The sequence below is a fragment of the Maniola jurtina genome, chromosome W (genome assembly GCF_905333055.1).
Source record: "Maniola jurtina chromosome W, ilManJurt1.1, whole genome shotgun sequence".
In the NCBI taxonomy this organism is placed as follows: Eukaryota; Metazoa; Arthropoda; class Insecta; order Lepidoptera; family Nymphalidae; genus Maniola; species Maniola jurtina.
In genome coordinates, this window is record NC_060057.1 from 5,773,426 (window position 1) to 5,789,112 (window position 15,687).

A 15,687-nucleotide genomic window follows, 5' to 3' on the forward strand; every position below is an offset into this window, starting at 1 on the left:
AAAACCAAATTGATTTAATAAGATACATAATTCACCCCTAAAAACCCCATAAAATGACAGGCATTTCTATTTTTTGTAGAAAATGTAAGTCCGCCATCTTGGATTTGAAAATAAATGTCATTATCAAAATCAGCACCCTGGAAAACCCTGAAAACGATGTCCATATTATTTTTTGTAAATTAGGATAATAATTTAGTAGGGTGCGTGGGTGCGCGGACCACTAAAGTGGTCCGCGAGCATGCAGAGTTTCTTTCACCGAGTAGACCTTCGGACCCTGATCATCTTTTGCCAAGAAACCACTCTTCCATCTTTTATAGCCTCCGAGATAGACACCGACGAAATTTGTACGGCGGCCATCTTGTTTTTCCAAAATTTTCCACTTTTTATATTAATCGTTTACTATATTCTTCAAAGATTGCGAGTTTCAACGAAATCGGTTGGAAAACAAAAGAGTTGCAAAAATCATATAGGCCGCCATCTTGTTTTTCTGAAATGTCATAATTTTCCCCTACTCATATCGCGCATCCGAACATATCTCCCATACATCAATGTATCGTTTTCCGTCTCTTTCTAGGAGAATGAGACATTCAATATTCGCCATACATTTTCTATGGGAAAATAAATTCCGCCATTTTGAATTTTTTTTCTATTCATCAAGTAGACCTTCGGACCCTGATCATCTCATGCCAAGAAACCGCACCTCCATCTTTTATACCCTCCGAGCTGGACGCCGGCGAAATTTGTATGGCGGCCATCTTTTTTTCGCCATTTTGAATTTTTTTTCAGCTTTTTGGCAATTGGATGACGTCATGAATGACATTTGCTCGAGCACCTCCCACCTATCGTCAATACCTTAAGCGGGCCCTCCACCCGTCTCCGAAACCCTCAATCATCAGCTCTCTCCATAATTTTGGCTTACTAACTTCTTGTTTTCTATACGACATCATCAGTGAAAAAAAAATTTTTCATACAAAATTTTACAGGAGTTTATTAGTTGAAAATCTCGAAAATCTCCCCAAAAGTGGCAACACCGGTTGCATATCTCCATACTGCCAGCCGAGATACACAATCGATTCATACATATCGACTTTCCAAAATGTTGCCAACTGCGTCAAAAACGTGATCAAAATTTCGAAAAATTTAAAAAAATACAAAATGGCCGCCAACTCGTTTCACAGAAAGATTTTACATGGTTTCATAATTTTCCTATTAACTACAGGATATACCGCTCCCGATGACGTTTCAATCTTTCCTCTCGCTCGCACCCACGCGAAAGAGGATACCGTGAAAAAGACAAATCACTTTTAATTTGATAAATTCCAGTGTTGCCAGTCTCCGGTGACAAAAATACCCAAATGTCATTTGTACGAGCAAAACACGTAATCGCTCATACTCTGATTTTGCTAAAAGTGCGTATTTCGATTTTTTACAATTTCCCGAAAATCTTGAAATTTCCCTAAAAATGGGGTAATTTTTTCCCACCGATCTATACCCCGAGCCTACACGTACAATCGCTTCATAGAAGCCGAATCACTCCGATGTTGCCAACTTTGAGATATTTATCTTTTAAAATTGCGTTTTTTCGTACCTCTAACATAATGGCCGCCACGACAGCCGCCATCTTGAATTTTTAAAAATCACTCCCATTTTGTCAAAATAGAGGATAATCGTCGGCGAAACCAAAAAAAAAATATTATCCTCGATTACCCCGTCTCGGATCTGTGGCGCCGCGGTTCGGGGTCGAAAAATCAAAATTTTCAAAACGCTGCGGCTGGGCCGCCATCTTGTTTTTCCAATTTTTTCTACATTTTCTATTAACCGTTTACTACTTTCTTTAAAGATTGCAAAACTCAACGAAATCGGTTGGAAAACAACGGAGCTGCAAAAATCACCTCGGCCGCCATCTTGTTTTTCTGAAATGTCATAATTTTTCCCCAGAGGGTTCCCCAAACCGAACACAATTCCCCTACATCATTATATCATTTTCCGTCTCTTTCTAGGAGAACAATTATGTCAATGAGTCAGTCAGTGAGTCAGTGGTAATCGAGCTATATATAGTATAATAACTAGTTTTTGCTCGGTGCGCGAGCTGCTAAAGCAGCTCACGTGACGTGGTAAGGTTAACTTTATTATATAAAACCAAATTGATTTATTAAGATACAGAATTCACCCCGAAAAACCCCATAAAATGACAGGCATTTCTATTTTTTGTAGAAAATGTAAGTCCGCCATCTTGGATTTGAAAATAAATGTCATTATCAAAATCAGCACCCTGGAAAACCCTGAAAACGATATCCATATTATTTTTTGTAAATTAGGATAATAATTTAGTAGGGTGCGTGGGTGCGCGGACCACTAAAGTGGTCCGCGAGCATGCAGAGTTTGTTCCATTGAGTAGACCTTCGGAACCTGATCATCTTTTGCCAAGAAACCACTTTTCCATCTTTTATACCCTCCGAGATGGACACCGACGAAGTTTGTGTGGCGGCCATCTTGTTTTTCCAAATTTTTCCACTATTTTCATTAATCGTTTACTACTTTCTTCAAAGATTGTGAGTTTCAACGAAATCGGTTGGAAAACAAAAGAGTTACAAAAATCACTTAGGCCGCCATCTTGTTTTTCTGAAATGTCATAATTTTTCCCGACTCCCATCTTGCACCCGAACATATCTCCCGAACATCATCGTATCGTTTTCTGTTTTTTTCTAGGAGAAATGGAATGGTTATAAAGTTGCTTCTAGCGCTGCCTGTTACTACAGCCTGCATACGGGTTTTTATATATGAAGTTAGCCATCGGAGTAAGTTGCCATTTATTCCTAGAATGCTTAGCTTGTGAAGCAGAATCACGTGATCCACACGGTCGAAAGCTTTTTCGAAATCCGTATAGATCACATCCACCTGGTGTCTCTCATCCATACTCCGCAAGACATAGTCCGTGAAGACCGCTAAGTTGGTGACAGTGGAACGGTTTTTCATAAATCCATGCTGCTCATAGGGGATAGATCTCGAAATGATTGGAGATATGTAAGAGTAAATAACTGACTCGAACAACTTGCTCATTACGTTGAGGATAGAGATAGGTCGGTAATTCTCTATTTGAGTTTTAGATCCGCTTTTGTGGATGGGGACTATCAGCGCTTCTTTCCAGATGTCTGGGAAACTACCGTAGACGTTTATGGAGTGGTTAAAGATGATCGTGAGAGGTTTCGCCAGATTTGAAGCACACTTGCTCAGGAAAATAGGTGGAAGACCATCACTACCGGCTCCCTTGTTAGTTTTCAGAGTTTTGAGAAGCTTGGGTACATTATTCTCGTCAATGGTGATTTTGCAGATTGACTCGTTATAGCTCAAGTTAGAGTCACTCATCGCGTCGTAAGAAGTTGCTGGTTTGGCAAAGACACTCTCAAAGTATTTACTGAAACCGTTACAATCACACTATATCACTTGATAGTCCAAGAATATCGTTAGTACGCCCACGAAGGCTCGGTTAATCTAAAGGTTGCTATCCTGACGTATCCGCTTAGTTATTATCCAGGTTTACTAGTGGTTAGATCATGCTTCAATCTTAATAATCATTAGAAGCGGCGAAATCAGAAGTGGATTACCCACATTAGATTATTTTTACGATTATTTGGTTACGTGTGTCGTGACGCTGCACATTAAGTCAGGGCAACTCTCTGATAATGTGTTGTGGTTTAGATTATGTGTAATAGTGCGTATTGTACGTACGTGGCTAGGGCTACTCTCTGGCAGTGCTGTGGCACGCATTGTTACACATACTGGCGGGACATATCGTGTGCTTGGATGGGGTTATCCTTCGATAGCACTGGATGTGTTTGAGCTAAATGGAACCAATAATCGGATTTTCTGGTACCTACCCACATTAAACCCATGTGCGAATACCTTGTTTCTTTTTGTCTTCGACTGCGGTGTACAGCATTGGTTAGGGATTGTTTGTGCTTGATCCGTACTAGCTCCCGAGGACGGTCGCGCGTCAGAATGGCCGTGACGCGACGATGTTAAACGAGTTTTACTGTCATAGACACCGCACAGTTACAGTTAACCACATATCCTTAACAACAACAAAAAAAAAAAAAAAATTGTTTTTAAGTTCAGTTAGATGCCAAGTCTTGTGATTAGTTCTTTTGTTTTCTGGTTCTCTTTTGTGATAATCGTCATGACGTTATAAACCAGTTTTGGAATCAAGTAATCCGTTTAGTAAAGAATCATTGATGACTCTTGTGCAGAGTTAAAATAAATTGGGACAATGAGTTTCCCCATGAAATCGAATAGCTTGCATTCGGAAACCGGGCAGTTACTGGCGATTCCTTGATTGGGATACGCGGTGGTGTGGCGATTGCATACTTTTATGGATAGTGTTCAAGGCGCCGTAGCGCACGATACTATGGCTTTTTGTATTGTAATTCGCAAAGAGTGGAGAAGGTGAGCTATTGCGACATTTGAAGTAAAGAGAAGTCAATAATGTGATCTAGTTTAGATGTGAGTATCAATGCAATGATTCTTTAAGGAGATCTTTTCTCGTGAAGATGAAATTAACGACTCAGTTAGACGCCACCGAGTTTCTTGCTGGTTCTTCTCGCTAGGTTGTGGCATTCCGAACCAGTGGTAAATTAGTTTTGAATAATGTTTAAATCATGATTGATTAAGAGTTGCAATAGCAATTGCGCTCTAATCATATGAACTGTAGTTTAGAATCGTTTCAACTAAATTTCGCGTCGCGACATGTCAGTGGATAGGTTCTTGTAATTAGGTTTTGGTTCTTCTCGCAGTGTTAGCCTATTTTTTAGACAGATGATCAGTTGAAAGTGATTTCTTAACCTAGGTTGGTTGTGTCAACTTCCACGTCAAGTGTTGAGATGTGATGAATTAGTCAAGCCAAAGAGCCCTAGAAAAAGCCGTGATGGTCAGAATCATAACCAATAGCATTGTACGTTAATTATTGTAATGTTTCTGGTTTACAGAGGTTTACTGACTGAGGGGACGCTGATGTCCGGTCCACTAGTGTTGAGTGGTTGAGGGGACATTGATGTCCAGGTTTAGAATGAGAAAGATGTTCATTGACAGTTAACTGCTAGTCAGGATAGACGAGCGGTATAGTGATTTTGTGGTTATGGTTTTGTCCTCACATGCTTTGTGACATTTAGCGTACGAGGACGTACGCAGGTCAGAATGGCCGTGTCGGCGGTACCGACTTTTAGCTGTCAATACTTTGCTCACTGAGCATTACGTCATCTCCCCACTGTCGTGTGTTTTTTTCTTAAAAATGCATGTCCGCCATCTTGGATGTCAAAATAAATGTCGTTATCATAATCAGCACCCTGGAAAACCCTGAAAACGACATCCATATCATTTTTTGTAAAAACGGGGTAGTTGAGGTTAATAAAGTAGGGTGCGTGGGTGCGCGGACCACTAAAGTGGTCCGCGAGCATGCAGAGTTTGTTTCACCGAGTAGACCTTCGGATCCTGATCATCATTTGCCAAGAAACCACTCTTCCATCTTTTATAGCCTCCGAGATAGACACTGACGAAATTTGTACGGCGGCCATCTTGTTTTTCCAAAATTTTCCACTTTTCCTATTAATCGTTTACTACATTCTTCTAAGATTGCGAGTTTCAACGAAATCGGTTGGAAAACAAAAGAGATGCAAAAATCATGTCGGTCGCCATCTTGTTTTTCTGAAAAGTCATAATTTTTCCCTACTCGCTTCCTCCACCCGAACACATCTCCTCTACATTATCGTATCGTATTCCGTCTCTTTGTAGGAGAATGAGACATTCATAATAATAATAATAATAATAAATATTTTATTTACCAGATTGTGGGTACATAACAAGTTTACAATGAATCAGTATAGTCCCTACACAATCGACTGTCACCGACAGTGTGCAAATATTTAAGTTGAAGTTAAAATTAACATTTACAATCAATCGAAAACTTAAGTTACTAATTGTTTATAAGGTCAAACAGTATGTCGGCGGTACCGACTTTTAGCTGTCAATACTTTGCTCACTGAGCATTACGTCATCTCCCCACTGTCGTCGTTGGACTATAAAATCAGACACGCTGTGCGTAGCGGGGCATTATTCGTCCGGTTGTTGCCGAGGACACTTCTGAAAACAAAAGAGTTGCAAAAATCATATAGGCCGCCATCTTGTTTTTCTGAAATGTCATAATTTTTCCGTACTCATATCGCGCATCCGAACATATCTCCCATACATCAATGTATCGTTTTCCGTCTCTTTCTAGGAGAATGAGACATTCAATATTCGCCATACATTTTCTATGGGAAAATAAATTCCGCCATTTTGAATTTTTTTTCTATTCATCAAGTAGACCTTCGGACCCTGATCATCTCATGCCAAGAAACCACACTTCCATCTTTTATACCTTCCGAGCTGGACACCGGCGAAATTTGTATGGCGGCCATCTTTTCTTCGCCATTTTGAATTTTTTTTCAGTTTTTTGGCAATTGGATGACGTCATGAATGACATTTGCTCGAGCACCCCCCACCTATCTTCAATACCTTGAGCGGACCCTTCACCCGTCTCCAATATCCTCAATCATCAGCTCTCTCCATAATTTTGGCTTACTAAGTTTTTGTTTTCTATATAACACCATCAGTGAAAAAAAAATTTTTCATACAAAATTTTACAGGAGTTTCTTAGTTGAAAATCTCGTAAATCTCCCCAAAAGTGGCAACACTGTTTGTATATTTCGATATTGCCGGCTGAGTCACACAATCGATTCATACATATTGACTTTCCAAAATGTTGCCAACTGCCTCAAAAACGTGATCAAAATTTCGAAAAATTAAAAAAAATACAAAATGGCCGCCAACTCGTTTCACACAAAGATTTTACACGGTTTCATAATTTTCCTATTAACTACAGGATATACTGCTCCCGATGACGTTTCAATCTTTCCTCTCGCTCGCACCCACGCGAAAGGGGATACCGTGAAAAAGACCGTGTCGAAAATCACTTTTACTTTGATAAATTCCAGTGTTGCCAGTCTCCGGTGACAAAAATACCCAAATGTCATTTGTACGAGCAAAACACGTAATCGCTCATACTCGGATTTTGCTAAAAGTGCATATTTCGATTTTTTACAATTTCCCGAAAATCTTGAAATTTCCCTAAAAATGGGCTAATTTTTTCACACCGATCTATACCTCCAGTCTATACATACAACCGCTTCATAGAATCCGAATCGCTCCGATGATGCCAACTTTGAGATATTTAACTTTTAAAATTGCGTTTTTTCGTACCTCGAACAAAACGGCCGCCATGACAGCCGCCATCTTGAATTTTTTAAAACCACTCCCGTTCTGTCAAAATACAGGATAATTGTGGGCGAAACATGAAAAAACAGTTATCCTCGACTACCCCGTCTTTGATCTGTGGCGCCGCGGTTCGGGGTCGAAAAATCAAAAATTTTGAAACGCTACGACTCGGCCGCCATCTTGTTTTTCCAATTTTTTCCACATTTTCTATTAACCGTTTACTACTTTCTTTAAAGATTGTAAAATTCGATGAAATCGGTTGGAAAACAACGGAGCTGCAAAAATCACCTCGGCCGCCATCTTGTTTTTCTGAAATGTCATAATTTTTCCCTAGAGGGTTCCCGAAACCGAACACATCTCCCCTACATCATTATATCATTTTCCGTCTCTTTCTAGGAGAACAATTATGTCAATGAGTGAGTGAGTGAGTGAGTGGTAATCGAGCTATATATAGTATAACTAGTTTTTGCTCGGTGCGCGAGCTGCTAAAGCAGCTCACGTGACGTGGTAAGGTTAACTTTATTATATAAAACCAAATTGATTTATTAAGATAATTCACCCCGAAAAACCCCATAAAATGACAGGCATTTCTATTTTTTGTAGAAAATGTAAGTCCGCCATCTTGGATTTGAAAATAAATGTCATTATCAAAATCAGCACCCTGGAAACCCTGAAAACGATATCCATATTATTTTTTGTAAATTAGGATAATAATTTAGTAGGGTGCGTGGGTGCGCGGACCACTAAAGTGGTCCGCGAGCATGCAGTGTTTGTTTCACCGAGTAGACCTTCGGACCCTGATCATCTTTTGCCAAGAAACCACTCTTCCATCTTTTATATCCTCCGAGATATACACCGACGAAATTTGTACGGCGGCCATCTTGTTTTTTCAAAATTTTCCACTTTTTCTATTAATCGTTTACTACATTCTTCAAAGATTGCGAGTTTCAACGAAATCGGTTGGAAAACAAAAGAGTTGCAAAAATCATATAGGCCGCCATCTTGTTTTTCTGAAATGTCATAATTTTCCCCTACTCATATTGCGCATCCAAACATATCTCCCATACATCAATGTATCGTTTTCTGTCTCTTTCTAGGAGAATGTGACATTCAATATTCGCCATACAAAATGTATGGAAAATTAAATTCCGCCATTTTGAATTTTTTTTCTGTTCATCGAGTAGACCTTTGGATCCTGATCCTCTTTTGCCAAGAAACCACACTTCCATCTTTGATACCCTCCGAGCTGGAGACCGGCAAAATTTGTATGGCGGCCATTTTTTCTTCGCCATTTTGAATTTTTTTTCAGCTTTTTGGCAATTGGATGACGTCATGAATGACATTTGGTCGAGCACCCCCCACCTATCTTCAATACCTTGAGCGGACCCTTCACCCGTCTCCGACATCCTCTATCATCAGCTATTTCCAAATTTTTCCTCGATTTTTTTTTTGTTTTCTATACGAAACCATCAGTGAAAAAAAATATTTTCATACAAAATTTTACAGGAGGAGTTTTTGGGGAAAATCTCGAAAATTTCCCCAAATGTGGCAACACTGTTTACATATTTCGATACTGCTGGTTGAGTCACACAATCGATTGATACATATCGACTTTCCAAAATGTTGCCAACTGCCTCAAAAACATGATCAAAATTTCGGAAAATTTGAAGAAAATACAAAATGGCCACCAACTTTTTTTGCAGAATCAAATTCGATAATTTTACAACTTTCCCATTAACTACAGGATATACCGCTCCCGATGACGTTTCAATCTCTCCTCTCGCTCGCACCCACGCGAAACGATCGCCCCTAAAAAAAGACCACGTCGAAAATAACTTTTACTATGATAAATTCCAGTGTTGCCAGTCTCCGGCGACAAAAATACCCAAATGTCATTAGTACGAGCAAAACACGTAATCGCTCATACTCAGATTTTTCAAAAAGCCCGTATTTCGATATTTTACAATTTCCCGAAAATCTTGAAATTTCCCCAAAAAATGGGGTAATTTTTTTCCTCCAATCTATACCTCGAGCCTATACGTACAATCGCTTGATAGAAGCCGAATCGCTCCGATGTTGCCAACTTTGAGATATTTAACTTTTAAAATTGCGTTTTTTCGTACCTCTAACATAATGGCCGCCACGACAGCCGCCATCTTGAATTTTTAAAAACCACTCCCATTCCGTCAAAATTCAGGATAATCGTAGACGAAACCAGAAAAAAATTATTAGTTTCAATTTCCCGTTTCGGATCTGTGGCGCCGCGGTTCGGGGCCGAAAAATCAAAAATTTGAAAACGCTACGACTCGGCCGCCATCTTGTTTTTTAAATTTTTTCGACATTTCCCATTAATCGTTTACTACTTTCTTTAAAGTTTGCAAAATTCAACGAAATCGGTTGGAAAACAACGGAGCTGCAAAAATCACGTCGGCCGCCATCTTGTTTTTCCGAAAAGTCATAATTTTTCCCCAGAGGGTTCCCGAATCCAAACACATCTCCCCTACATCATTATATCATTTTCCTTCTCTTTCTAGGAGAACAATTATGTCAATGAGTGAGTCAGTGAGTGGTAATCGAGCTATATATAGTATAACTAGTGTTTTGCTCGGTGCGCGAGCTGCTAAAGCAGCTCGCGTGACGTGGTTAGGTTTATGAGTTGTATTAAACCGATTTTTTTTATTAAGATACAAAATTCACCCCAAAAACACCATAAAACGATACCCATATCGATTTTTTTCTTAAAAAGTGCATGTCCGCCATCTTGGATTTCAAAATAAATGTCATTATCAAAATCAGCACCCTGGAAAACTCTGAAAACGACATCCATATCATTTTTTGTAATAACGGGGTAGTTGAGGTTAATAAAGTAGGGTGCGTGGGTGCGCGGACCACTAAAGTGGTCCGCGAGCATGCAGAGTTTGTTCCACCGAGTAGACCTTCGGACCCTTATCATCTTTTGCCAAGAAACCACTCTTCCATCTTTTATATTCTCCGAGATAGATACCGACGAAATTTGTACGGCGGCCATCTTGTTTTCCAAAATTTTGCACTTTTTCTATTAATCGTTTACTACATTCTTTAAAAATTGCGAGTTTGAACGAAATCGGTTGGAAAACAAAAGAGTTGCAAAAATCATATAGGCCGCCATCTTGTTTTTCTGAAATGTCATAATTTTTCCCTACTCATATCGCGCACCAAAACATATCTCCCCTACATTTTCGTATCGTTATCCGTCTCTTTCTAGGAGAATGAGACATTCAATATTCGCCATACAAAATGTATGTAAAAATAAATTCCGCCATTTTGAATTTTTTTTTCTATTCATCGAGTAGACCTTCGGACCCTGATCATCTCTTGCCAAGAAACCACACTTCCATCTTTTATACCCTCCGAGCTGGACACCGGCGAAATTTGTATGGCGGCCATCTTTTCTTCGCCATTTTGAATTTTTTTTCAGCTTTTTGGCAATTGGATGACGTCATAAATGACATATTTTGGTCGAGCCCCTCCCACCTATCTTCAATACCTTGAGCGGACCCTTCACCCGTCTCCGACATCCTCGATCATCAGCTATTTCCAAATTTTTCCTCGATTTTTTTTTTGTTTTCTATACGAAACCATCAGTGAAAAAAAAAATTTTCATACAAAATTTTACAGGAGGAGTTTTTGGGGAAAATCTCGAAAATCTCCCCAAATGTGGCAACACTGTTTACATATTTCGATACTGCTGGTTGAGTCACACAATCGATTGATACATGTCGACTTTCCAAAATGTTGCCAACTGCCTCAAAAACATGATCAAAATTTCGGAAAATTTGAAGAAAATACAAAATGGCCACCAACTCTTTTTGCAGAAGCAAATTAGATAATTTTACAACTTTCCTATTAACTACAGGATATACCGCTCCCGATGACGTTTCAATCTCTCCTCTCGCTCGCACCCACGCGAAACGATCGTCCCTGAAAAAAGACCCCGTCGAAAATCACTTTTTCTTTGATAAATTCCAGATACCCAAATGTCATTTGTACGAGCAAAACACATAATTGCTCATACTCGGATTTTGCGAAAAGTCCGTATTTCGATTTTTTACAGTTTCCCGAAAATCTTGAAATTTCCCTAAAAATGGGGTAATTTTTTCACACCGATCTATACCTTAAGTCCATACGTACAATCGCTTCATAGAAGCCGAATCGCTTCGATGTTGCCAAGTTTGAGATATTCGAATTTTAAAATTGCGTTTTTTCGTACCTCGAACAAAACGGCCGCCACGACAGCCGCCATCTTGAATTTTTAAAAACCACTCCCGTTCTGTCAAAATTAAGGATAATCGTGGGCGAAACCAAAAAAAATAATTATCCTCGATTACCCCGTCTTGGATCTGTGGCGCCGCGGTTCGGGGTCGAAAAATCAAAATTTTTAAAACGCTACGGCTCGGCCGCCATCTTGTTTTTCCAATTTTTTCTACATTTTCTGTTAATCATTTACTACTTTCTTCAAAGTTTGCAAAATTCAACGAAATCGGTTGGAAAACAACGGAGCTGCAAAAATCACATCGGCCGCCATCTTGTTTTTCTGAAATGTCATAATTTTTCCCCAGAGGGTTCCCGAAACCGAACACAATTCCCCCACATCATTATATCATTTTCCGTCTCCTTCTAGGAGAACAATTATGTCAATGAGTGAGTGAGTGAGTGAGTGGTAATTGAGCTATATATAGTATAACTAGTGTTTTGCTCGGTGCGCGAGCTGCTAAAGCAGCTCGCGTGACGTGGTTAGGTTTATGAGTTGTATTGAACCGATTTTTTTTATTAAGATACACAAATTACCCCGAAAACCCCATAAAACGACACCTATATCAATTTTTTTCTTATAAATTGCACGCCCGCCATCTTGGATTTCAAAATAAATGTCGTTATCAAAATCAGCGCTCTGGAAAACTCTGAAAACGACATCCATATTATTTTTTGTAGATTAGGATTATAATTTAGTAGGGTGCGTGGGTGCGCGGACCACTAAAGTGGTCCGCGAGCATGCAGAGTTTGTTCCACCGAGTAGACCTTCGGACCCTGATCATCTTTTGCCAAGAAACCACTCTTCCATCTTTTATAGCCTCCGAGATAGACACCGACGAAATTTGTACGGCGGCCATCTTGTTTTTTCAAAATTTTCCACGTTTTCTATTAATCGTTTACTACATTCTTCAAAGATTGTGAGTTTCAACGAAATCGGTTGGAAAACAAAAGAGTTGCAAAAATCACGTCGGTCGCCATCTTGTTTTTCTGAAATGTCATAATTTTTGCCTACTCGCCTCCCCCACCCGAACACATCTCCCCTACATTATCGTATCGTTTTCCGTCTCTTTCTAGGAGAATGAGACATTCAATATTCGCCATACAAAATGTATGGGAAAAAAAATTCCGCCATTTTGAATTTTTTTTCTATTCATCGAGTAGACCTTCGGATCCTGATCACCTTTTGCCAAGAAACCGCACCTCCATCTTTTATACCCTCCGAGCTGGACACCGGCGAAATTTGTATGGCGGCCATCTTTTCTTCGCCATTTTGAATTTTTTTTCAGCTTTTTGGCAATTGGATGACGTCATGAATGACATTTGGTCGAGCACCCCCTACCTATCTTCAATACCTTGAGCGGACCCTTCACCCGTCTCCGACATCCTCGATCATCAGCTATTTCCAAATTTTTCCTCGATTTTTTTTTTGTTTTCTATACGAAACCATCAGTGAAAAAAAATAATTTCATACAAAATTTTACAGGAGGAGTTTTTGGGGAAAATCTCGAAAATCTCCCCAAATGTGGCAACACTGTTTACATATTTCGATACTGCCGGTTGAGTCACACAATCGATTCATACATGTCGACTTTCCAAAATGTTGCCAACTGCCTCAAAAACGTGATCAAAATTTCGAAAAATTAAAAAAAATACAAAATGGCCGCCAACTCGTTTCACAGAAAGATTTTACACGGTTTCATAATTTTCCTATTAACTACAGGATATACCGCTCCCGATGACGTTTCAATCTTTCCTCTCGCTCGCACCCACGCGAAAGGGGATACCGTGAAAAAGACCGTGTCGAAAATCACTTTTACTTTGATAAATTCCAGTGTTGCCAGTCTCCGGTGACAAAAATACCCAAATGTCATTTGTACGAGCAAAACACGTAATCACTCATACTCGGATTTTGCTAAAAGCCCGTATTTCGATTTTTTACAATTTCCCGAAAATCTTGAAATTTCCCGAAAAATGGGGTAATTTTTTCCCACCGATCTATACCTCGAGTCTATAGGTACAATCGCTTGATAGAAGCCCAATCGCTCCGATGTTGCCAACTTTGAGATATTTAACTTTTAAAATTGCGTTTTTTCGTACCTCTAACATAATGGCCGCCACGACAGCCGCCATCTTGAATTTTCAAAAACCACTCCCGTTCTGTCAAAATACAGGATAATCGTAGGCGAAACCAGAAAAAATAATTATCCTCGATCACCCCGTTTCGGATCTGTGGCGCCGCGGTTCGGGGTCGAAAAATCAAAATTTTTAAAACGCTACGGCTCGGCCGCCATCTTGTTTTTCCAATTTTTTCCACATTTTCTGTTAATCATTTACTACTTTCTTCAAAGATTGCAAAATTCAACGAAATCGGTTGGAAAACAACGGAGCTGCAAATATCACCTCGGCCGCCATCTTGTTTTTCTGAAATGTCATAATTTTTCCCCAGAGGGTTCCCGAATCCGACCACATCTCCCCTACATCACTATATCATTTTCCATCTCTTTCTAGGAGAACAATTATGTCAATGAGTCAGTGAGTCAGTGAGTGGTAATTGAGCTATATATAGTATAATAATAACTAGTGTTTTGCTCGGTGCGCGAGCTGCTAAAGCAGCTCGCGTGACGTGGTTATGTTGACTTTATTATATTTAACCAAATTTATTTATTAAGATACACAATTCACCACAAAAACACATAAAACCCACACTCATATCAATTTTTTCTTAAAAAGTGCATGTCCACCAGCTTGGATCTAAACATGAATGTCATTATCAAAATCAGCACCCTGGAAAACTCTGAAAACGACATCCATATCATTTTTTGTAAAAACGGGGTAGTTGAGGTTAATAAAGTAGGGTGCGTGGGTGCGCGGACCACTAAAGTGGTCCGCGAGCATGTAGAGTTTGTTTCACTGAGTAGACCTCCGGATCCTGATCATATTTTGCCAAGAAACCACTCTTCCATCTTTTATAGCCTCCGAGATAGACACCGACGAAATTTGTACGGCGGCCATCTTGTTTTTCCAAAATTTTCCACTTTTTCTATTAATCATTTACTACTTTCTTCAAAGATTGCGAGTTTCAACGAAATCGGTTGGAAAACAAAAGAGTTGCAAAAATCATATAGGCCGCCATCTTGTTTTTCTGAAATGTCATAATTTTTCCGTACTCATATCGCGCATCCGAACATATCTCCCATACATCAATGTATCGTTTTCCGTCTCTTTCTAGGAGAATGAGACATTCAATATTCGCCATACATTTTCTATGGGAAAATAAATTCCGCCATTTTGAATTTTTTTTCTATTCATCAAGTAGACCTTCGGACCCTGATCATCTCATGCCAAGAAACCTCACTTCCATCTTTTATACCCTCCGAGCTGGACACCGGCGAAATTTGTATGGCGGCCATCTTTTCTTCGCCATTTTAAATTTTTTTCCAGCTTTTTGGCAATTGGATGACGTCATGAATGACATTTGCTCGAGCACCCCCCACCTATCTTCAATACCTTGAGCGGACCCTTCACCCGTCTCCAATATCCTCAATCATCAGCTCTCTCCATAATTTTGGCTTACTAAGTTTTTGTTTTCTATATAACACCATCAGTGAAAAAAAAATTTTTCATACAAAATTTTACAGGAGTTTCTTAGTTGAAAATCTCGTAAATCTCCCCAAAAGTGGCAACACTGTTTCTATATTTCGATATTGCCGGCTGAGTCACACAATCGATTCATACATATTGACTTTCCAAAATGTTGCCAACTGCCTCAAAAACGTGATCAAAATTTCGAAAAATTAAAAAAAAATACAAAATGGCCGCCAACTCGTTTCACACAAAGATTTTACACGGTTTCATAATTTTCCTATTAACTACAGGATATACTGCTCCCGATGACGTTTTAATCTTTCCTCTCGCTCGCACCCACACGAAAGGGGATACCGTGAAAAAGACCGTGTCGAAAATCACTTTTACTTTGATAAATTCCAGTGTTGCCAGTCTCCGGTGACAAAAATACCCAAATGTCATTTGTACGAGCAAAACACATAATCACTCATACTCGGATTTTGCTAAAAGTGCGTATTTCTATTT